Raw genomic sequence first — 23,288 nt, forward strand, 5'->3', positions numbered from 1 at the left:
TAAGAAGTATAGAAAAATAAATGGAAGGAATTTTCTCAGGACAGGGAGGATAGAGGTTGAAATTAGGACAGATATAAAGAGGCTTTGTTTCTATAATTTGTCATTTCTTTGAAAAATGATCTAAAAACAAACATGGCAAAATCTTAAGACATTAAATCTATGTGGTGATTGAATGTGCTCATTATCGTCTCTGTATTTTTCTGCATGTGTAGAATAGGGTTTTTTAAATTAACAGACTTTATTTTTTTCTAAAAATTTTTTAATGTTTTTATTTATTTTTGAGACAGAGAGAGACAGAGCATGACCAGGGGAGGGGCAGAGAGAGAGGGAGACACAGAATCGGAAGCAGGCTCCAGGCTCTGAGCTGTCAGCACAGAGCCCAATGCGGGGCCCGAACTCATGGACTGTGAGATCATGACCTGAGCTGAAGTCGGACGCCCAACTGACTGAGCCACCCAGGCGCCCCAGACTTTATTTTTTTTAATGCTTATTTATTTTGAGAGAGAGAGAGTGCACGCACACACATGAGTGAGGGAGGGGCAGAGAGACAGGGAGAGAGAGAATCCCAAGAAGTCTCTGTGCTGTCAGTGTAGAGCCTGACATGGGGTTTCGATCCCATGAACCGTGAGATCATGACCTGAGCCAGAATCAAGAGTCAGACAGTTAACTGACTGAGCCACCCAGGAGCCCCAACAGACTTTATTTTTTAGAGTAGTTTTAGGTTCACAGAGAAATGGAGCAGAAAGGATGGGGAGTTCTTCTGTACAATCTCACCCTTCTCCCAACATGCACACAGTCTCCCCCATTAGGAACATCTTGCCTGAGTGTGGTCCTTTTGTTACAGCTGAACCGGTATTGGTATGTTATTATTAACTAAAATCCATAGTTTACATAAGGGTCCATTCTTTGTGTTGTATATTTCATAGGTTTTAACAAATGTATAATGACATGTATCCATCTTACGATAGCATACACAATAGTTTCACTGCCCTAAAAATCCTGTGCTCCACCCATTCATTCCTCATTCTTCCCTCCCTCCACCCAAGGCCCTGACAACCACTGATCTTTTCCCCATAATTTTGCCTTTTCCAGAATGCCATATAGTTGGAATCAGTATGTATGGCCTTTGCAGATAGGGTTCTGAATAAATTATTTTTATTTTGATTTTTATTTATTTTTTTAACACTTATTCATTTTTGAGACACAGAGTGAGACAGAGCACAAGCAGGGGAGGGGCAGAGAGACAGGGAGACACAGAATCTGAAGCAGGCTCCAGGCTCTGAGCTGTCAGCACAGAGCCTGACGCGGAGTTCTAAGTCACAAATTGTGAGATCATGACCTGAGCCGATGTTGGACACTTAACCGACTGAGCAACCCAGGTGCCCCTGAATGAATTATTTTTAAATCAAACATTTAAAGCCAACCATAGTAAAGAAAACAAAAACCACCAGGAATTTCACTATTTTGAAGTAATCACCATTAGCCAGGAACACCATGTATCTCCTTTTCATGTAAATGGTTGCATAGTATCCAATCGATATATTATGAAACCCATGTAATTCAGAATTCTTTTTAAGCTTTCAGGAATGTTTCCTGGCATGGAATATTTTATCAGTGAGCTAACCAATCCTTTACTGTTTTCATTTGTGGCAAGAAGCGTTTCTGGACTTGGAGAGCCCCTCAAACTAGAAAAGGTCCTTGAAGTCTCTCCAGAGAATTAGGAATAGTCAGCCTTCTAGATATGTGTCACCTGGCAACGTGCTTGGCATTAACTGTGAGCTCCCTGCCGTCAAGGACCATGTTTACCAGTGTTCCTCAACTCACTGCAAACTCAGAGTCTAGCACAAAGCAAGACTTGGTGAACACGGGTTGAATGGATCTGAAGTGCCCCTAATTAAATTATTTTGGCTTCATCTTTAAGGAAATTCCTAAACCACCGAGAGAGCAAACTTCTTCAAGAGCTTGCATTGTTCTCTAGGAACCTAAGAATGGGATCAGGGAGCCCTGCTTTGTGGAGCAGAGCTAGACAGGTGCCATGAGGAACTGGGTCGCTGGGGTTGGGTGGGAACAGAGGGTAGTGGGTGCGTCTGCTGCAAGGCTCTGGCAGGTGTGGGTGAGAACCAGCCCTGCTGCTCTGGGGCTCAACACCACTGGGAGGGATTGTGGTTTTGTATAGGCAGAGAAAGCACTCAGGCTCCAACTTCTCTTCAGTTGGTTCCATCATACCAGTGGAGAACTTGGGGCATGGCATGGGACTTCTAGTTCCTATCTCATCTCAGCCACTTTTGGATTAGTTGGTTCTGCACAAGTGGCTAAGTTGTGATGGCTTCAGCCCCCAAAGGGGCTACAAGAGCACCATCTGGAAGAGCTGTTAGATGAGGTTATACATGCAAAGGACTAACCAAACCGCCTGGCACTTAGCAAGAGCTCAGTTACTCAGCAGAATGACAACAACTTAGCATCTGTTCTTTAAAAAAGCAAGGTTATCAGTCAGCAAGAGCATGAGAGAGCCAAGCCAGAAGGCCAGCAAACACTTTCCTCCCAGACAAAGGCCCAGCACACTTCACAAGGCCAAGTATGGTCTGGATTCAAGCGGTAGGGACCACTGAAGCAGGACGTGGAAACACTCTATTAGATGACTCAAAAGGAATTTGGGGTGCTTTGATGATTTCTGCAAGCTACATGCCAGTCTGTGTGCGTTCCCTGTGTTTTTATGTCTACTCTCAGGTGTACCTGTCCTCAGCTGCTATCTTTTGATGCTAAATCTCGCCATCGTGGATGTATTTTCAAGCGGATACATGGCTTTTGGAGTCACCTAATTCTACTTCCCATTCAATAAGTGGATTTCTATCCATAATATTCCTACATATCTCTAGGAGACACTCTGGATTCCCTCCTTTCTCTCAGTCATTTCCAAGCAAACCTTGTGAATTCCATCTTCAAAACTGATCTTAGATCCCTCCTCTTCCTGCTATTGCCATTGCCACGCTTCTAGACCAAGTTTCCTCCAGCCCTTGCTTAGACTACTAGCCCCAACTGGCCTCCTTACACCCACACTTCCAACCCCCCAGTCTCTTCTCCCTCAGGAACCAGGATACTTCTTATTTATTTTTATTAATTTTTAAATTTTATTTATTTTTATTTTGAGACAGAGAGAGAGCACGAGCTGGAGAGGGGCAGAGAGAGAGGCAGAGAGAGAGGGAGGAGAGAGAATCCCAAGCAGGCTCTGCACTGTCAGCACGGAGCCCAATGCAGGGCTTGAACTCACGGACTACGAGATCATGAGCTAAGCTGACATCAAGAGTCAGTTGCTTAACCAACTGAGCCCCCAGGAGCCCCCAGGATACTTTTTAAAAGTGTAAATCTGATCATGACTCTCTCCCTACTCGAAGTTGAGTTCCCAGAAGCACTCCCTGAGACAAGGATTCACGAGCAAGTATTTTCATTAAGAAGTGCTCCAGGAGGAACCAGTAAGGGAGTGGGGGAAGCTGAACAGGGAAGCACAAGACACCAAGCAAAAAAGAAGCCTGGAAGCCTGCATTGTACCCAGAACTTTGTTTGCTGAAGACAAGGGCCGGGCTTTCACACTCCTATTCTGCTAGCTGAGTCCGGAGCCAAGGAGGGTTAGGAGCTCTCTGTGTATGTGGGCCAAGAGCTCCAGCGACCCAAGGGTTACCTTTGGAACTAAGTTGCAAGAACTTGTCCTTTTAGCAAAAGTGCATAGAAGCTGGGAGACAGGAACACAGAAAGCATGACAGGGACCCTTGGCAGAACACTGACTGGGTCCACTCCAGTTCCTTCCTTTAGTTCCTATCTCAGGTCCTCCTCGTTCATTTCCTTCGTAACACACACCCTGCTTTGTAAGTAGTTTATATAAATATTGGTCTCTCTCTACTTGTTTATTGTGCGTTCTCCCCACTAAAGCGAAATCCCTGGAGTGTAGTGTGTATGTTTGTCTTGTTGCCCTTTGCGCCCCAGTCTCTGGAAAAGAGATGGCACATTGTGGATCCTCCACAAGAATTTGTACGAGTGGATGAATGAACAATGGGAACTTGGTTTGGACACCTTCAGGAATGGGGAGCTTCTACAGAATAAAGTGGCTATAGAAAACCTCAACGGAAAGCCTGTTCCAAGACTGAACTCTACTCTGCTTCCCTGTCACAGCAACCGGTCTCCTCCCTGGAACGACTCAAGAGATCATTGCCTCTGCCATGTCAGTCCCTTAAATATCCAATGACCCACCTTTCTCACTTTCTCACTTCTAGACTAATCAACCCAGCTCCTCCAAAGTTTCCTCGTATAACATGGGTTTTACAGGGTTGGCATCCATAATTTTACTAGTCTGAGAAAATTCTCTTTACATATCTACACAACGCATAGCCATCTGTCCCCTACCACACTGAATACACCCAATCTTGGAAGGCAAATTGGGTCAAGCCAGATAAGAATTTGGAGGAGAGAAACTGAAGATTACCCAGCCAGGGCTCCAGAATCAGCAGACTCAGGTTTGAATCCCAGATCCACTTATCGTTAAAAGACTGCTCTTGAGCAAAATACTTAATTTCTCTAAACCCCAGTTTCTTCATCCATACAATGGGAAGAATAAAAGCACCTACATAACAGAGTGGGATCAAGGATTCAATTAATAAAACAACAGATATTAACCACTTAGCAGAGCACCTGGCACATGTTTCAGGCCTGCAAGCTTCCCCAGACTTTACCTCTGATCCAAGAGCTCTCCTTTTTCCCTATTAAATCCTCCTGCTAACCCAGCTCCATCTCAGACACCTCTGTGCTCCTTCAGTCATGATGAGGCTTGCAGGTCCTGCATTCAGATGTCTTTCTGGCTATTTTCTCCTCCTCGCTCTCCGCTTCTGGATTCTACTTCTCCTGCTCCTTGCTGCTCACCCATATCTACCACATAGCCATTGTCCCTTTCCTTCTTATTTGTCCTTCTTGCTCCCTTAATTCTTTCTTGCCTTTTGTATTTCCCCCCCATGTTTATGTCATGGAAGCCTAACCAGAAAGTCATTGTTTTTCCCCTCCTCCTCTTTCTTCTCTTTTCCATTTTCTATTCTGCCTCCTACCTGGGTTCCAGAGAACCAAGAGGAAATGATCAACCTGGTGACAATAAAATCAGTACATGCCACTTCTCTCACCACATAGTTATTTTAAACTACAGGCCATTTTCTATCTGCTTCGGCACAGACTGAGTGGTAAAAACCAAGGTTGAATGAGGAGCCAGCAGCAATGAGGGCAGAAGAAAAACAGGAAGCCCTCTTTCCCCCTCACTTAGGCATATGCTTCTCATTCTTTTGCTTGCCCTCTGCATTGGTACACTACAGTGATAGTTGTCTGTCTTGTTTTTTACTTTAATGGAAATGCCTTTAATGTTTTGCCATTAATTATGATCCCCACCTCCCCATAGGCTTTGCGCTAAATAGCCTTTAGCTAATGGGGAGAGTTCTCTTCTATGTCTAATTTGCTAAGCTTACGTGATATGTCATTGTGGTTACGAGGCTTGAGTTTCTAGGTTGGAAGTGGAGCACTGAAAACCAGGGAAGCAGGGTGATAAGTAGGTTGGCTTGGGAGGTATCCCAGGCATATCAGAAGAAAGAATTGAGGCCGAGTGGGCAGGCTGGGGGAGGACCCAGCATCCTGTCCTGAGGGACTGTCATGGTACTGCGAGTGCTCCTCACACTTGCTCTCAACCTAACTGTGATACTGCGATTCGAAGACTCTACCGGACCCTTGAGAGTAGCAATGACAGAACTTGGCTCCAGATATAGTTCTCATTTCTTCTTTTATTAACTTAAATAAGCAATTCTGGATTTTCAAGAAGCCTCTGGAGCTTCTTGAATTGGAACAGATAACTGAAACTTCATCCCTTTCCACGTGAAAGCTTTTCGGAGGTGGATCTGATTCTGGTTTTCCATTCCAATCAGTTGCGGTGAAAGCCGCTTTTTGTTCTTGCTGTGGGCAGATCAAGCCTCTTTTTTCCCCGTGATGGAAATTCAGGAAGGAAACCAAATAATTCCCAACAGAGACAAGAGCTGACCACAGTACCATCCAAAAGGGCTTTTAAAGATTTCAATCTTGCATGTGAGAACATTGGCAACCAAGGTCGGTTGCTCACTCTACATTGTCAGCTTGACAGAGATGTGGTCCCGCCATTTTGAACAGGAAAATCTTATTTGATGGAGAAGACGTTGCAACCGAAACATTGCTGAGGTGCACTTTAACACGGAAAAGCTTCAGTGAAAGTGTTTGTGACAAACATCCAAAATAAAGTACTAAACATTCATAGATATTTCTCAATAAACCAACCTTAACATTCTGAGGAATCAATGTAAGGAAGGGATGTTCTAAGCCAAATCACACAGTGTGGTATTTACCAATAGTTATTCTCTTCCTATTATATGGTGGCTTTGTGATTTTTTTGCTTTGTTTTTGCCATGATGGATGGAAAATTTGCCAGTCTGCTCCTGGATCACCAAGAGTTGACTGTGCTTGACTTCTTTAATTAGTTCCACTCTTAACTGAAGAGGGGTGAGGAAAGTCAGTGCTTAGCAACCTGTCATAAAGGGAAAATTTAAACCAACTGGTAATGTGTCAGACAGTTTTAGAATAGTTGCAGAAGGTGACAAGTAAATAAAATCTATGAGGAAAAGTTGAAGGAACTGGCATACCTCAGCCTTAAAAAGAGAAGGTGACAGGCTAATACAGTGACTGTTTCTACTCTAGTAAACTAGATCATTGACACACTCCCAAAACACCTTCTGTGCTCAGCTGACAAGCTGCACCTTCTGTGCAGTGGAAAAAGCAATGGACTTAGCTTAGAAGAACGAGGCTTCAGTCCCACTTCTGCTGAAAGGTGACCTTGTCTACCTCAGTTTCCACCTCTGTCAAATTAAAAAGTTGGACCACTTTGGGGTTCCCAGCCATGCCTTCCTTTAATGCTCTCCAAAAGAAAAATGCTTGAACATTTCAAATCATTCCAAAGAAACAGTACTTTTAAATTATTACATAATAAATGCATTTATTTAGTGATCAGAATCATTCAAACATGAATCTCACTAGGAAAAAGAATAATAAAAGAGGTGATGGTGATAAGAGTTTGGGAACCAGGCTGTAAGATACTCTAGTGGAGGGACCACACCTGCTTCATCTTAGAGACCTTAGCAGACAGCACAGCACCCCCTAAAGTGCTCATTAAGTTTCAATCATATGCAAGTACAGAGAGACGCACAGTAAACTACTGTGTACCCATCACCCAACTCCAAGAATCTTTCCTCATGGCCAAACTGGCTTTTCTGTGATCCTATCCAAGTGACTCCTTCCTCTTTTTTTTTTTTTTTTTTTTTTTTTTTTTTTTTTTTGAGAGAGAGACAGAGAGAGACAGAGAGAGGGAGGTGGGAGGTGAGAGATAGAGGGTGAGAGAATCCTAAGCAGGTTCCATGCTCAGGCAGAGCCCAAGGTGGGGCTCAATCTCATGACTGTGAGATCATGACCTGAGATGAAATCAAGAGTTGCTTAACCAACTGAGCCAACCAGGCACCCACCCCTGCAAGTGATTTCTAAACCTCCTCACAGATTTTTTTGATGTAAGTTCCAGACATCATATAATTTCACCCACAAACATTTCAATATATCACTCAAAAGGTAAGTATTTTGTAAACACAATATCATCATACCTAAAACAAATAGCATCTTGATGTCAATTCTGTGTTCAAATTTCCCTGATTGTGTCCTAAAAAAATTTTTTTAATGTTTATTTACTTTTGAGAGAGCACAGCAGGGGAGGGGAAGACAGAGAGGGACAGAGGATGAAGCGGGCTCTGCACTGACAGCAGCGAGCCCGATGTGGAGCTCGAACTCACAAACTGTGAGATCACGACCTGAACTGAAGTCAGACGCCGAAGTCAGACGCTTAACGGACTGAGCCACCCAGGTACCCCCTACAAAAAATTTTTTGTAAAGATTTAAGCTCTAAAGATTGCAATGGGATGAAATGTATATTAACTTCTGTTTAATCTAGAATCATACATATTCCTTGTGATTTACTTGTTGAAGGAACCAGGTCTCTTGTCCTAGAATTTCCCAAAGTCTGGATATTGCTGGTTGCCTCTCCATAGTATCATTTAACGTTTATCTTGTATTTCCTACAAACTGGTAGTTAGATCAAAAGACTTAATCTGGTTCAGGTTCTCCTTCTCCTCCTTCTCCTCCTCCTCTCCCTTCTCTTCCTCCTTCTTTTTTCTCTTCTTCTCTAGAATGCTTTTTGCATTTACACCGGGAAGGCATATAATGTCCTGTTATCTTTCTTTTTCTGATGTCAGCAGGCATTGATGATCACTGCATCGATAGATCCATTATTTCATTAAGATTGCAAAATGTTGGGGTGCCGGGTGGCTCAGTCAGTTAAGCATCCAACATTGGCTCAGGTCATGATCTCATGGTTCATGAGTTCGAGCCCCACATTGGGCTCTGTGCTGACAGCTCAGAGCCTGGAGCCTGCTTCCAATTCTGTGTCTCCCTCTCTCTCTGCTCCTCCCCAACTAGTTCTCTCTCTCTCTCTCACTCTCAAAAATAAAAAAAAAAAACATTAAAAAACAAAAAAAAAGAGTTGCAAAATATTAATATGCTAACTTCATGTCTTAGCTTCATTTCTTCATTTACCTCTAAAAAGAAAAACTTTATATCTGGCATATTTCTATACAGAAAAACTTCCCAATATCAACTATTTCATTATCCTGGCACACAGGTAGAAAAAGAACAGCAAAATAAATGCTATTTCTTTCTTTATTTACTAGTTTCAAAATAATAGGCTGCATGCCCTAGCATCCTTCAAAAGATGACAAAAGAGAGTTTGTTTTTTAAGCACTACTATGAAGTCATGGGTTTAAATATATTTAAGGAGTTTGAGTTTGATGGTTATGATTGTTATGGATTATCCCATCACTGGCCAGTGGCATGGTGGGAGCCTCCAATCTGCTCCTGAGTCCTGTGGACCAACTGTGGTAATTTGGTAGATTCATAGTTTCTGTAGACTCAATTTTGGAGATAATCTCCAAGGTCCTCCTTAGTTAGCACTAGCCTCAGACCAGGGAAATAGGAGCCCTTGCCCTTGGCCACACATATTGTATACATTGAAACAAAAAGTGTATTTTCTTCTTTTCAGGTCTCATAGGAAAGTTTTCTAAAAGGTAGGTAACAAATTGAATCAGGAAGGGAGGGGACATGTGTGGGCCCAACTGGTCCCCTCAGGCCAGAGGATGAGGGCTGAGGCTGCCAATGAGTGGGAGGGATAGGAGACAAAAGTCACAGCTTCTGCCCTGGGAAATCAAGGAAAGAGTGCCTACTTCAGTTTAAGTTGGAGCCCCAAGTCAACCTAAATGGGTGTCGAGACAGAACTTATTCCTCTCTAACTACCCTCCTGCCCTTCCCCCTTCCCCACTCTCTCCTGAGTTGGGTTGCTGTAGACTTGGGAGGCACTTAGAACTGCCTGGAACTCTTGAATTGAATTGGAAAAGTAAGGTGTGCAGGAGGATAATCTGCCTGCCCTAACTTTAGGGGAGCTTGACTGAGTCAGTCTATATCCTGGGATTGGATGCATCCAGCCACCACCCAGGGGCCTGGCACCAGCTCCTGCCCTGCTCTGGCATGTCTGTGGTACCTACAGCTCAGATGGCATGAACAACCCAGGGAGAACCTTATTACTTTAGTTTCCACATCTCAAAGCAGTGGGCTGGGGGAGAGAGAAAAGCTTGATTGGAGCCCAGGACATGAGTGGGCATAGCTTAATTTATAGCTTTTAAACATTTAGACATTTGGGCACATGGGACCGTTTGCATTTTTGCAAATGTTAGGGCAGCATTGGTCCTTCTGGCTGGACATTCCAAGTCAGTGTTTGGATGCCCTGAGAAAGGACCTCTAGAGTCTCCCGTCCAGTCTAGTCCCTTGCCCCATTCTTCCTCTTCCTTTCTGAGACATCCTGAAAAAAGACTGTCTTTGGCATTATTGAATTATGAGCATGTTTAGAATTTGGCCTGGGGCTGCTGCTTTTCATTTAAGGTTGGTGCAAACCTGCAGTTTTGGAAGGGCATGGTGGCAGCACAAGGCACATTTTGGGCTCACCATAGTTTTGTCTTGTTTCAGAAGGGTCCTGATAACCAAGTGTGACCCCCTCAATAGTCACATCTGTGTGACTCTGACCCTAGGCCATAGCTGATTACTCTTGGTGCAGACACCTCACCCAGACTCTCTCATCTGAGAAATCCCGATGGAGAGATGCAGAGACATACATTTCTGAAGCAGTCACATCAATGGCATGAAGTGCATGGATGCTAGCTGCTGAGGTGTCTGGAGTTGTCCTAATTCCTTCCTTGCCTAGATCTTCTTTGTTAATCTCTTCCTTTAATTGAGTGACACACTCAACAGTCTTTGAAAAGATTATTTTTTTGCTTATTAGTTTGCGCTAACCCAAGTTAGTTCCTATTGCCTGTGAGTGCATGCATGCACGCACACACACACACACACACACACACACACACACACACACACAGAACCCTTAATTAAAACCATTGTTAGAAGGAGCACTGGGCAAGGAGCCAAAGCACCTGGATTCATTCCTTTACCTCTGACACCCCCATCCCTATCATCACATCTATATCTATCTATCTATCTATCTATCTATCTATCTATCTATCTATCTACCTATCTATCTATCTGTTTAAAATATGGAACGCTCATGAGTTTGGGTGTCATTCTTGCGCAGGGGCCATGCTAATTTTCTCTGTATCATTCCAATTTTAGTATAAGTGCTGCCACAGTGAACACTATCATCACATCTTTAAATGTCAGACTTATTATCCTCCCCTATAACCAGAGCTGAAACTCTAAGTGAAATAGAAATAATAATGATAAAAAGCAATGATGATAGCAATAATAATACCTGTAATTTCTTTTAGCACTTTTATACCAGGAACTGTGCTAGGTGCTTTACTTAAATTATTTTATGAACCGAATCCTCAAAAACAATATGGGCTCAAAGTAGCTTAAACATAAGGAAATGAGTTATTTTATTTGTAACGAGCAGTTCCTAGCAAGGGCAGCTTGAAGCTTGGTTAACTTAGAGGCTCATGATGTTATCAGGGACCCAGGTTCTTTCCACCTTTTTGCTCATTTGGCTCTGGTCTCCAGGGTAGTACCCCTCATGACTGCAGAATAGCTGTTGAATTTCCAGGAGCCACATGGAACAAGACAAAGTTTAGCAGAGGGATAGTGTCTTCCTTGCATCTCTTTTTTAAGTACAAGAAAAGCTTTCCAAGAAGCTTCCCCTGGATCATCCCTCTCATCTCAATGGCCAGAACTGCACCGTACACACATACCTAATCCAATCATTGACACGAGTAAGATCACTGCAATGGGCTTAGATGAAGCGCAATTCAACCCAAGTTGAGAGGGAAAGAAGTGAAACACTCTGAGAAAAAAAAAAATGAGGCCTCTTCCAGCAGAGAAGGGAAGAAACTGCTAGTTAACCAACAGTGCTTGCTACAAACTTTGTGAGATGCACAGGGGAGATAAAGTGACTTGCCCAAGGTCAGACAACCAGTTAATGGCAGATGTGGGATTTGAACCTAGAGCTGTCTGTCTCTAAAACCTGCTCTCTTAACCTATGCTGTGGGAGACAGTTGTTCTTGCTAGATTCTTTTGCCTTTGAGGAACTTAAGTCACTAAAGCTATCCTGGCTGCTTCTGGAGAAGAACTGGTGTGGGGACTACCAGTCAGTCAGATACAAGAGACTTAGCAACAGAGCAAACTTACCCAGCTACGTGGACACCTCATTCAACCCCTTCTCCCATGGCTTGCTCAATTCTCTTTAGCCACGGTGGGGAGCAAACATAAAACAATGCCAACTAGCAAACAGCAGGCTTCAGTCTCAGATTTCTGGCTTTCTGAGTATCATAAGTGAACAAATATCCCTTTCCATGTCCTTCCATTTTTCCTCTTATGCTGGTATTGCCTCCTTCAGGGAATTCTTCCTAAACTTCAATCATTTGGTTCTGGTAGGGACTTTCAATGACAGTGCCAAGAAGTGACATCAAAATACAGCAAAACCTTGGTTTGTGAGCATAATTAGTTCTCGAAACATGCTTGTAACCCAAAGCACTTGTATATCAAAGCGAATTTTAAGAACCATTGGCTCAGTTATGATCACGTGACATTTGGCATAACATACTACTCATATTGCAAGACATCGCTCATTTATCAAGTTAAAATTTATTAGAAATGTTTGCTTGTCTTGTGGAATACTCACAGAACAAGTTGCTCGAAACCCAAGGTTTTACTGTAGTTGATGATGGGAAAGTACAGATGCCAACCAATCAGAAGGGACATTTGCATCAGTGGTGTAGCAGGTCCTGGAGGCCCCTGGCTGGATCAGCCCTAAATTCTGGAGTTGCTGGATCATGAGGAAGTCCAGGCTGTCCAGGGAGGGCCACATGGCCATGGAGGGGGAGGATAGGAAACTCAAGAGGCTTAGGCCAGTAGGTATTAATTAACAGGTATGGAAATATTTCTTTTAATCAGTTCTTAATTTCAGATACTGCATTTATCAGTTCTAGAATGTCTACTCGATTTTTATAAGATTCTAATTCTCTGTTGAAATTCTTTATCTTCACATATATCGTGTCCTTTTCCTTTAGTTTCTTAAACATGTTTTATAATACTTATAATAAAGTCCTTGTCTGCTAACTCAAATATCAGAATCATTTGTAGGTCTGCTTTCATAGTCTGATTCTTCTCTTTATTATGAGTCATATTTCCCTGCTCCTCACATGTCTCATAACTATATAAAGGAACCATAAATGCTGTAGATGATATTATTTCCCTCCAGTGGTGATTCTCTTTTTCTTCTGTTACCAGGTGGGGTAAGAGGCAGATTGTCCCAATCTAGTCAGGGATTCAGCCACATGGGGGCTTGACTGCAGCTTTATTAGTCCAGTCCAACACTGGGTTATCTTGTTACTTGGAGGGAGTCCATGCAAGGTTTTGATTGATAGCCTGGCAGGTCTCTGTCTTTCCAACGCTCAAAGCCTATAGACGATTCAGTCTGTTCTTAGGAGCTCAGGCTCTTTGGTCTCTTGCCCCACACAGTTTAAAATTTTAGCAAATATTGGGGCGCCTGGGTGGCTCAGTCGGTTGAGCGTCTGACTTCGGCTCAGGTCATGATCTCACAGCTCGTGAGGTCAAGCCCTGCGTCAAGCTCTGTACTGACAGCTCAGAGCCTGGAGCCTGCTTCAGATTCTGTGCCTCCCTCTCTCTCTGCCCCAACCCACTCTCATTCTGTCTCTGTCTCTCTCAAAAATAAACATCAAAAAAATTTTTTTTTAATTTAGCAAATATCTTGAAGGGGACACCCATCTTATGTTTGATGCAGCCCTCCTCCTTCTAATAGGACTTTGTTTCCTATGTATTGAAAGTCTGGGAAATTTCCCTGTGCTATTAGATACTTCTAGTGCAGTGTCTCCCACTCCATCTCGGAATTCAGCAAATGCCCCCCATGGGGAAAACTAAGGATGTGTTTAGAGCTACTCTAGATTCCACTATTAGGCTCCTCCAGATCACACCGTCCAACAAAAGCTCTACTGACTTCTTTGTCCCAGTAAAAACCTTATGCCTGGGTCAACCTCTATCCTTGGCCTGTGCCCAGTTTTGGCAATTTCCCCAAGGGGAGAAAGTGGTCAGAGATTATCAGCTCATTCAGAAAAGGCTCTTTTCTCTCCAGAATTTTAGCTCATCAGTCCTTGTTGCTACCAAAACTCTCTAATATCTTTTAAAATAGTATTTCTGTAACTTATCCAGCTTTTTTTCTAGTTGTTTCACCAGGAACATTGAATTGTTGCTACCTACTGCATTCTATCCAGAAAAGTAAGTCCTATTAAATCATTTCAAAATTTAGCCATGGCATGGTCATAAAGGCATATGTGGCTGAATTAGCCCAGATCATGCCATGGCCCCTCTTCTGCATCTCTACTACAGCAAGGACAGGTGGCCCAAGTAGACCAACTAAAGTTCTTCTGCACTGGAAGGGGGAGCCAGAACCTTTTTATTTTTGCAGTAGGTGGGAGGTGTGGGACTAAGGCATGAGAATAAGTCTGGAATATTCCACTGGCTCAGTCTTTCATGCTCATGGAAGAAGCCAGTCTCCAGTAGGAGGAAATGAAGTCTTCACGCAGAAAGGAGAAGCATAGGAGCGCCCAGACGATGGTGGAGTCCCTGGTTACCTGAGCCACAAATTTCTTTTCCGCCTGAGCTAGTTCCAGTCTCTTGAGAGGCTGGGCCAGCTTTATGTTTTTGCCCTTGGCTTTATGAGAGCCTTTTCTTCTTAAGCAAGGTAAATGTGGCTTATGTTACCTGTAACTCAAACAGTCTTAGCTAAGACTGCTCCTTTAATAATGGGCGGGTGTAGAAGGGCCGAGTGAAAGGGGTCTCCCTCACTGCACAGAAGGAAGAAATGGAGGATGGGTGGTGATAGTGCTGGGACTTCAGTTTGAAATCATGAATCCTTACCCCAAGGACAGATGGTGCTTCTGGACTCTGTACACCCAGCCCACTGTGGGAGGAACATCAGACTTGCCCAAGTTATCTGAGTCTGTCTGCCAAAGCCACGCTGTTTTATGCTAACCAAACTGGGAAACTGTTTCCCACTCTCAACAATATTCAACAATGGGAAGGAATGGAAACAGGAAGATTCCCGTGTTTGCACATTTTATCTACTCCTAGGGCTCCTGACTTGCAGATGAGCCTGAAGTTTACACCAGAGGGTAAACAAGATAGCTATTTGGACATCACACACCACTTTGCCAGTTTCCGTTCTCTTGAATTATTTACCATCTAATTGTCTGCATTGAAACAGAATCTGGAAACACAGAGTCAGAGATGTAGCCTTATTTGTGAGTCAGAGAAGGAAAACTAGAGTCCAGAGAAGTACCTGGAGCAGGAAAAATTCATGGCTTATCTTGCTTTGGGAGGGCTGTGAGTACAAAAGGGTAGGGGAACCAGAGCATTAGCTGATAGAGCCACAGGCTGGAATTGTCCTAGAACTAACTGGTTCAGTCTCTCCTGTGGGGCCACATTCCCTGAGCACCAGTCTGGATGTACCCTCTGAGCCTTGATTTCTTGTCTGCAAAAGACAGACTGCAAAGGGGGGTGGGATGGAAAAATAAGCCTCTCTTATTTGTTTGTTTGTTTGTTTGTTTTTAATATTTATTTATTATTTCTGAGAGACACAGAAAGAGAGAGAAAGAGAAACAGAGCATGAGCAGGGGAGGGGCAGAGAGAGAGGAAAACACAGAATTGGAAGCAGGCTCCAGGCTCTGAGCTGTCAGCACAGAGCCTGATGCGGGGCTCGAACCCACAAACCACAAGATCATGACCTGAGCCAAAGTTGGATGCTTAACTGACTGAGCCACCCAGGTGCACCCCTCTTTAGATTTAAAAGATGTTATGAAAAACTTTATTTTCACCATTGTACCAATAATTTCCCATAGGAATAGATACTAGTAGCTGTAAAAAAAAAAGAGAAAAATATTCTAAAAATAATTCAAGCAGTAACACAGAAATTTAGAAAAGCTTAGAAAAGTATAATAAAACTCATTAGTAGTCTCATTGCTTGATAAGAATCAATCACTCATTATATTTTGATGTATTTTCTTCCAGTCTTTTTTTCTAACCAAATATCTATAATATAATTGGAAAATATTAATTATATTATTTAAATATTATTTAAATTTTTTTAATTTTAGAAAGAGAGGGGAGAGGAGCAGAGGGAAAGAGAATCTCAAGCAGGCTCCACATTCAGTGTAGAGCTGGTTGCAGGGCTCGATCCCATGACCCTGGGATCATGACTGGAGCCAAAATCAAGAGTTGGATGCTCAACTGATTGAGCCACCCAGGCGCCCTAATATAATTATACTATTTTAAAAAATTATACTATTATATTGCCTAGTTTTTTCTATTCAACATTTTGTAGTGAGCCTCCCCCCCCACCCAGGTCAATAAATATTCTTTAAACACAAGATTTTTAATGGCTAATTGTTTTCAAATAGTTGGTTGTAAAGAGATCTATGATTAAAATATTATTAGCTAGGATTCAATGGATTCAGTTTGACTTCACATAAAATCTAATTGGGGTACTGTGAAGGATGCTGATAATAATACGGAGTCACAGATTGGATACAGAGGATCAGGAGCAGAGGTGGAAATGACTCTTCACTACCAGGGCAATTGCCCTGGTGAGAGAGAGAACATGATGGATGGATGGTCAGGGCAAGGGGTGGATGTGAGCACCCAGGTGAGTCGGGAGCAGATCCTAGAAAACCCGTGACCCTAATCATTGGATTTAGTAATAAGTGCTATTGTGCTATTTCATATGCTATTATGGGCTAAAATCTAGAGTCCAAGTGCCACCTTTATATTCGTATTTCCTTCCAGTCTTTTTTCTAAGCATAATTTTTTTTTTTTACATAGGTGTAACCTATACTATGAACATTTTTATTAGTTGCTGTTTTTTTTATTTATACATATGCAGTCTTCTAGTTTGACTTGTATAAGCTTAGGATAGGGGAAAAGATACTGTATATCAATAGAAAAAGACAATTTATCCATTTACTAGTTAGGGTCTTAGTTACACCAATTTCCACTCAAATCAACATGATTTTGAAATTTGCAAGGGAAACGGTCCACAATTTTTGGGAGGAGAGAGACGTACACATTGTGGAGAAGGCTGATAGTTCCTTTTCCTCATAGGCAAGTATGTGGAGGGAAAAGGGGTAAGTAAAGGCATGTCAGGGAAAGGCAGAGAAGCATCCACACCTGCTCATTATATCAAATGTCTAGAGACTCTCTAAATAATTCAGGTGCAGCCAGCTCCCTCCAGGGGCAGGTGCTGCGGAGAGTTTCCAGACAAGCATCTCCTCTTGCAAAACTGGAGCAGACCTAGGATCTGATTACTTGAAAAGGGGTCTAGTTAGTAGCCATGGTAACCCCCTTCTTCAGCCTTACTACTTACCTTGGGTTAAGGTACAAGAAACTACTACTGCTATAGCCCGCTGTGATGGGGAAGAGCTCTGAAGCCCAGCTGCCTGGGTTCTAATCTAGGTTCTACTACTTCCTCACTGTGTGACCTTGGGCAATTTACTCAACCTCTCTTATCCTCAGTTTCTGTACCTGTAAACTAGGGATAACAATTCCTTCATTCACATTGTGTGACATCGTATGCAAGGCTCCTACTATAGTGCTGATACACAATAGCTATCTCCTTAGCGGGTCCCCAACCACATTTCCTAGGAAGAGATGTATGGACTTTAAATAAAAGAGGAGTATCCAGAATTAAGAGAAAGATATTCCTTAGAACAAAATAAATATAACAGCTAACAGTTATTGAAGGTTTACCATAGGTTGGACACTGTGCTGAGTGTTTTACATATAATCTCACAAAACCCATTTATGGGTAAGCATTATTAAAGTTCTGAGAAGTTAAGACACTTACCCCAGGTCAAACAGCTAGAAGGTGGTAGAATCAAGGCCCAAACCCTGTTCTGTCTCTTACCTGAAAGACAGCCTGCGTTCTTACCTTTTAGGTAAATTGGTTTCTGGAAGTTATTTTACTGTGCCAGCACTTCATCTCCAGGTGAATCATTTGAGGATGGCAGTGGGGTATAGGGCAGACCTCCTTAGGTCCATGGGGCCAGACTGCCCTCTAGTGTTAGAGGGATCTTAGGGCTAGACGGAAAAAAGAGTGAATTGCTTTTCTTCTGAGATGGCAGTGCACAGTCCTCCCTTCCAGCCTGGAGTGGGTCTGTCTAGTTTAGTGCCTTCCTATTAGCCAAAGAGTTCTCCTAGGAACGGGAGTCAAATAGGTGATAAACACTTGGAGTTAAGGAGAAGAGCTATCTTGGGGTAGGGCAGCAATTCCCTAGACAGCTTAAGCTTTGAACCATTGGACAGAAGGAGTGTCTCCTATTCTCAGCACATGGCACATAATAGGTGCTCGGTGAGTATTCAGTGATGTTTTAAATATCATTCTCACTAAAGAGGGAGTTCTACCAGCAAGAGCAGTTATAAAGTTGTTCCTTGACTTTTGGCAGAAGCACTAGCAGAAAAGACACTGTAACATGTAACCCACCTTCCACTCCAATAGACCCCAAGAGCATGTTCACGTTCATGACTAGATGAGAATGATGGCACTCCTCAGTTGTTTAGAAGTGAGTTGGGGTCAGCAAAGATGTATGATCATTTTAGGCTGCCACTCTCATACCAAGACCCTAATGGTCCAAGGGTCTGAGAGACCACCCTCCCTCCCTTCCATAATTCTGCCAAAGTAGTCTGTTTCACTGGGTGGTCAGGGAGCACCTATAGGCATTGGTCCCAGCTGGGCTACTGTGGAATACAAAGACAGATACACCAGGAAGGGCCCCATTGCTAATTTTGTGGATAATGTTGATGGAGCCTCTTCCCTGAGCGGTGTGTTCAATCCATTGCTGGAATCTCTCCTGACAGGTAGGTGTTAGTCCTCTACTTGTTCCAAATAAGGAAACTGAAGGCCATTTTGGTAAAAGTAACTCCGCTAAGTTCACACAATTTATAGGTGACAATGCAGGTCAGTAGGACTCCCAAATGCAAGTTCTTTCCAATATGTCACTGGACTACTTCTGTGGAATAAGTGGACTCCTGTTACTGTTGCCTTTCTCTAAAATTTGAGAACCTCCAAGAGAATTACCCCCATGGAGCCATCAGTTTACAAACAGATGGCTTTTTTAATACTTTGGTGGTCTAGCTCTCTCTAGTCTAATCTCCTGCAGATCCTCAGTCTGTACTCTCTGCCTGGGGCAAGTCTTAACTCCCTTGCTACTCTCCAGGAGTGCCCAGGAATTTCGCCCTTTCTTCATCTCCTACAGAGCAATTAGGCTTTCCCACATCCTACCACAAAATGTGATTTACAAAACTCATCAATGAGCTCAAGGAAACAAAGGAGGCTTCTAGAAAAATCCACTCCTTAGAGGGGGTTTAAGGTAATTGTGACAAACAGTGCTAGTAGCTTACCCAATGGTTACCATTTTCTCTTCCTTGTGAAGAGGATCCTGATTTTTGTTCAGGTAGGAGTGTGCTCAACTGTAAAGCTGTATTTCCCAACCTCCCCTACAGCTAGAGTTGCCCACATGGCTGCATGAAACAGTTCCTCCCTATCAGCCATGTTGTTTAGGTGAATGGATCCCCCTTCCAGTTCCCTGAATCAGGATAATGTTCCTCCCCTACCTAATTTCCCTTCTTCCTTATCAATAGACTCTTACTTCTTGGTGCTACAATATGGCCAGGTAAAAAAGCCACTTCCCAGATCCCTTGTAGAAGTGAGGAGGGGTGTCACGAACCAGTTCTGGACAAGCAATTGGATGGGTCTTCCTGGAAAGTCACTTAGATGAGGCAGCTGGCACATACTCCTTTGCCTGAGGTTCCTCCTCCTTCCTCCTATCTGGAACACAGTACCGAGTGTAGGGATACCACTATCATGTGCAAGAGGGCCTTGCCCTAGGATGGAAGAGCAGAAACCAAAAGGAGCCCGAGTGCCTGATGACATCACGGAGCCTTCACCTCAGCCTCAGCCCTGGGATGCCTACCTCCAGACTTCTTACATGAGACAAAAAATGAACTATCAAGTTCGAGTCCCAGTTGTTTGGATTTCCTGTGACAATGCAACTCAATTCCTACATTTACTACAGTGATGGATTCAGGCCAGTTTAATAAGAGTGGAGTTTAGGACTTTTGTTGGATTGTAGTTTTATTTGATGCCCCCTCCCACCTCCCAATCCCGCAACCCACAACACAGCCAGCTTGCTGCTGGCAGATGTCTGGAACTGTGGTTCTCAAGGTGTGGTTCTTGGATTGGTGGTGGCAGCAGGAGCTGGAAATTTATTAGACATGCAAATTCTCAGCCCTTACCCCCGACCTACTGAATCAGTGATCTATTCTAATAACACTGCAGGTGATTCTGAGATTCTCAAGTGTGAGAACCACTGACTTATAGAGATCTATAGAAAAACAGAGCCAAACCCTGATCAAATCCTATCTGAACTACGTGTCGACTTCCTCAGTCCTATAACCCAATAAATACACTTTCTTTTGTTAAACTAGTTTGAACTGAGGTACTTGTACCTGAAAACACTCCCACAGTTGCTGCCTCGTGGGCACTATCCACACAGGGCCCAAAATACTACCCAGAAATGTCTGTTCCAGGTACATTTGAGAGACAGAACCGAGTAGTAATCCTATCAACAACTGCCCCGAGTCAAAAAAGAGACCTGATTAAAGTCTTAGGCAAGATTGCCAGAGGATTCATCTGAATATGCAAAATCTTCATGTTTGCTTGGAGATCTGGGAATGGATTTTGAGTTCAGAAGCACACACGCTGCACATATTCTACTTTGTACTGCAGCACTCACGTGTTAAGTGTCTAGAGACCCATGGTCCCTTGCTTTGCTCTCACCCCCTGCTCCTCTCGGACAAACAAGGACCACCTCTTCTTTCAGGCAGAGCATGACATTCACCTTCTCTTTCCCAGACCCCAAATCAGGTCTCTGCTGCTCACACTGTTCTCAGTAGCATCTGCCCATGTGCTCTACATACTAAAAGGTTTGATCTCAGGCTCAGTGCTGTTCCTCCTTACTCACGTGGAGGGCAAGCTGGGCTTCTAGTGACCAGAGAAAGCAGGGATGGGAAAGTCTGGCTTCTGAAAACTGCTTTATGAGTAACATGAGAAAATTCTGGTTTCTTGTGGAGTACAGAGCCAAGCCCATAGCCAGGCACCCCCAAAAAATCACAGGTGATCAACTCGCGCCTATTGAGCGCTTGCTAAGTGTCCATACTGTGCCAAATACTTACACTACCACCTATGACATAGGAGGTGTTATAGTCCCAGAAAACCGAGGCTCCCAGAACCTAAGTAGCTTGTCCAAAGTCACTTGTTTAATAAGTGGCAAAGCAGGGATTTGAACACAGGTATATATATATTCTTAAAGTGTTTATTTATTTTTGAGAGGGGGCGGGCAGAGAGAGAGAGGGAGAGAACCCCAAGGAGGCTCCGAGCTGTCAGCACAGAGCCCAACATGGGGCTCGATCCCACGAACCTGCGAGACCATGACTTGATACAAAAATCAAGAGTTGAAGCTTAACTGACTGAGCCACCCGGGCGCCCCTGAACACAGGGATATTTATCCAGAGTCTTCTAAGATAAAGGGATAGAACTCAAACTCAAACTCAACCCAATTCAAACTAGCTTGAGCAAAAGAAAAGGAAATCATTGAGTCCCGTGGTGGATTTCAGGCACTGATGAAACCAGGTGGGCAAAGTCTCTATTTATCCCCCGGTTCCCTTTCCTGTGTTGGATACTTTCCTCTACATGGAAGGATGAGGACAATTTGTTTTTCCTAATAAGTGCAGTAAAAATTTAGTCTTACTAGCATGCCATTTGGCCAAGTTTAAATCATCATATGCCCAGTCCTGAAGCAATCAGTATAAGCAGGGAAACAGTACTCTGACTTATCAGAACCATGTGACTGCCACTAAAAATAGTGAGGTTGGGGGGGGGGGGGCAGATCAGCATTAACCTCCCCTGAATCACAGAGACTGAGTGGGATTACTGCAAAATGCAGGAGATGATTCCACAAAATAAGGGATACACAGCAGGCAAATAACACTTACTATAATCTAGTCCTTGGCTGCCCACCTTTCTCTCCATCTAAATACTTTTCTAAATGCCACATAATCTATGTATATACTGTATCACTGACATACTTTTGGCTGTAACAGAAACCCTAAACTCAAGTAAACTTGGCTTGAAGAACATTTGTTATCCCAGAGGGCTTTTTTTTCCCCATTGGTGGGGGAGGTGGGAGCTTCAGAACTGGTTGTTTCAACAGCCTGTTTGTTGTCAGGAGTTGGTAGCCAGGAAAAGGGAAGGCCCACAGGAGGGATTTCAGAATAAAAGCCAAACAAGTAAGTACTGAAGACTGCCTAGATGGGGGTACTTGTGAGGCTCTGGCTGCCTCCCAATCCTCCTTTGGCGATCTCTTCACTTTGGGTTGAAAATGGGAGAATGCAGTCTGCTCATGGCCTCTGTAGAAAAAGACCAAGCCTGAGGTTGCTCCACAGGGGAAATGGCCTTGTTGGATGACTGGGCTTTACCAGTGTTTTCCAGCCCAAACCCCATTCCCATGCCCTGCCCTAAGAAGGGCAGCTCCCCTCGGGATTATACCCTTCTCAGCAGTCTGGGACAGAACACCTTTCTGTACACCGCACGAACTTCTGCCCCACGTCAGCGTATTCGCTGCTCCAGACTTGTGTTCCATCCCTAGCTCTGGACTTCTGCCTGCACCAGTCCCCTGCCTGAATGCCCTGCCCACTCCTTACTCCTGTGACTCATCTTGCGCAGGGCCCAGATCCAGACCTGCCTCCTCAGTGGAGTCTTCCCCAAGGGCCCTGGCCTTCTTGGGTCACTTTCTATTTTTGACTCCAGGGGTATTTGTTGTCTGGATGGGAGCTGATTGTGGTATTTGCCGTACAGTTAAGCAGGACTTTGTTTATTGCCTTTTCAGGCAAGCTATGCCAGAATTCCCCATTCAGAGGGCAGGGCAGGCAGGGTGGCTTGCCAGACCATCTAAGGGTCTGGATGTGAAGTAGAGTTTGGAACGAGTCTGGGAACATGTTCCACACGACACTGTAATTCCTGTGCTTGTAAGACATCCTCAGAGGATAAGAAGCATAGAAGTGAGTACGTATTTCTTTGGGAGGACCCCCACGAGACAAGAAAGCTTTCAACTGCAGACCATCAGGCACCAGGGACCCTAATAAAACAGGAGCTAGATGGAGGGAGGGAGGGTCATCCAAAGTGAACTAAGGATGTCGGCTGGGGCTGTGGCCAAGTGGACGCTGTGTGGACCTTGGCACAATGGCAGCACATCTGTGCCGTACGTAGCCACTCTTCAGTCCTTCCCGTTTTCAGTCCTTATGCTCCTGGGCTCCATCTCCTGTTTTCCTTCCCCCTCTCTCAGTCTGGGTCCGTCCTGAGATCTGCCTGTACCGCCTCCATTGACACATGTAGCAGATGGACTCTCCCCAACCAACTTCCAGAGAAGAGCCAGTGCATAACAGTGGGGTATGAGGACCACAGGGAGGGCAAAGGAAGAAGAGGGCAACGACAAGTAAGGACGAGAACGTTAACCATGCACACA

The 23,288-nt window shown here is 43.8% G+C and overlaps 1 non-coding gene across 1 annotated transcript; it reads right to left on the reverse strand.

The window, feature by feature from the left end:
* Positions 1-10,733: 10,733 nt before the first annotated feature.
* Positions 10,734-10,839, reverse strand: LOC125933611 (U6 spliceosomal RNA). Its single transcript, XR_007461025.1, has one exon. It is a non-coding gene; the product is annotated as a U6 spliceosomal RNA (small nuclear RNA).
* Positions 10,840-23,288: the final 12,449 nt, after the last annotated feature.

Source organism: Panthera uncia, chromosome D2 (assembly GCF_023721935.1).
Source record: "Panthera uncia isolate 11264 chromosome D2, Puncia_PCG_1.0, whole genome shotgun sequence".
In the NCBI taxonomy this organism is placed as follows: Eukaryota; Metazoa; Chordata; class Mammalia; order Carnivora; family Felidae; genus Panthera; species Panthera uncia.